The 2,110-nt window shown below is 37.7% G+C and overlaps 1 pseudogene; it reads left to right on the top strand.

Annotated features, from left to right (window-relative positions):
• The first annotated feature begins 310 nt into the window (after positions 1 to 310).
• Positions 311 to 1,379, top strand: LOC149237346 (glutathione S-transferase DHAR3, chloroplastic pseudogene; annotated as a pseudogene).
• Positions 1,380 to 2,110: the final 731 nt, after the last annotated feature.

The raw sequence follows: 2,110 nt of genomic DNA, 5'->3' as shown, positions 1-2,110 counted from the left end.
TGGAATTTATGGCACTAGACATAAAACTTATGGTGCACGATTGGATTTCTTGCCAACATTCTTGCGAGCTGCATTACAGTGCATACGAGGGTCTCTCAGAGACAAACACGTCGACAGGTCTCTGGAAGGAACCCAAAGTTTCTTATTTTAGCATTTATGTGATGGGGATTAGATTGCACAATGAATTCATTTGTTATTTGCATTTCATATATGGGGATTTGTAGTGCAGAGTGATCTTCCACTAATGAGTGTCATAAAAATGGGGAGGATGGAAACCTATGAGAGTGAGGTCTATTTATAGAAGTCAAAGATGGCTATGATATCCATGCTTAGTGTAGCTTCCACTTCGTCTCTCACTGTAGCAAAAAATCTACGCTGCAACTCTCTAGAATCACTGGTGTTGTATCGTAGAGCCTTTAATTGTGGTCTCAGGTACCCATTTGTTTGGCGAGAAAGGGGTTAGATCCAGGGTCTTGCTTCAGAGGAGGAAGATTGGTAGTACATGAATTGTGAGCATGGCTGAAGCACTGGAAGTCTGTGTTAAGGCTGCCGCAGGTGCACCTGACAAGCTTGGGGACTGTAAATAATTTTTCCTGTCATGTTCCCTTGTTTTAGCAGAACTATTCAATCTTGCATTTCCTGTTTTCTTCGGTTTTTATTTCATCTTTATTTGTCAAACAATTTGTGGTGTATTGATGCATTTCGGGCATTTTAATGTATGAAGTAAAGCTTAATGTATTGAACACATCTTTGCACAGGTCCCTTGGGGACTGTAAGTAATTTTCCTGTCATTTTCCCCTTTTTTAGCAGAACGATTCAATGTTGCATTTCCTGGCTTTTATTTCATCTTTATTTGTCAAACAATTTGTCATCTATCAGTGCATTTCAGGCATTTTAATGTATGAAGTAAAGCTTAATGTATTGAACACATCTTTGAGTAGGTCCCTTCAGCCAGAGGGTTTTTCTTACTCTCGAGGAAAAATAGGTCCCATGCAACATGAAGTTCATTGATACTAGTAACAAACCTGACTGGTAATTTTCTGGTTCCAAGGCTCATATATTATTTTTCATTTTCATTGTAGGCCATTTCTTTATGGCTATGGTTAAAACCAATTACGAGTGTGAGACTGTGCCTATGTTTATGTGGGAAATTAGGGGTAGCTAAGTTGAAGATGTTGGTGCACAGGTTTTTGCAGATGAACCCTGAAGGAAATTTTCTTGTCATCAAGATTGATTATAAGTGGATTCCAAACTCTGATGTTATAACCTAGATATTGGAGGAAAAGTACCCGAAACCACCCTTGGCAACCCCACCTGAGAAGGAAACTGTGTATGTATTCTCAACCCTTTTCAATGTTACATTTTTTTATAATCTATAAGTTAATGCTGGAATTATGGATCTATTGCTTCATAAGTGAAAAATATGTCACAAACCAATTAGAAAACAACCAAAAAAATCTATGTACTATTTTTTGCTCCATAAAACAACCCAAAAATATGCATCCATACATCAAAATACGGTTCCAGATTCCATAGTTGCAGATAGAGTATTATTGTGGGTAAGATCATTGCAACGTGATCAATATAACAACCAAGAAATGAAGCAAGTCTTCTCTAATGATTTTGCTACACAACATTTACTGGGGAGGGCCAACAACTGAGTCCTTTGGTATAACTATCGTCTACTAATTTCTTGCAAGTTTGCTGAAAATGCATCCGCTCCGCCCGTTTTTGCACTGATACTATTGTTCTCACTGGCTGCTCCTTTGGGATACTTGCAGGTTAGAAGATGTATCATCATCTGTGATAGACTGATTAATTGCTCCCAACTGCTCCTTGAACTCTGAGTCTGCAATTTGTCTATTTTTTTACTTTATCTGTCATCTGTGATAGACTAATTAATTGCTACAAACTTCTCCTTGAATTTTGGGTTGGCAATTTGTCAATATTTTTTGGTAGCATAACCAACTCTTCATGCCACTCAAAGTCGAATATTCATATGATATATGGCTTTAATTCACTTTGCCATTCTCTTTATCCAACTGTTACCGACACAGACATTCATGGTGCTCACTGCCCATCTTTATAAACTATCTATTCGTTGTTGCAT

The sequence above is a fragment of the Pinus tabuliformis genome, chromosome 8 (genome assembly GCF_031772625.1).
Source record: "Pinus tabuliformis cultivar Carrire ecotype Pingquan chromosome 8, CPIR1, whole genome shotgun sequence".
In the NCBI taxonomy this organism is placed as follows: Eukaryota; Viridiplantae; Streptophyta; class Pinopsida; order Pinales; family Pinaceae; genus Pinus; species Pinus tabuliformis.
This window is presented reverse-complemented; position numbering and strand designations above follow the sequence as displayed.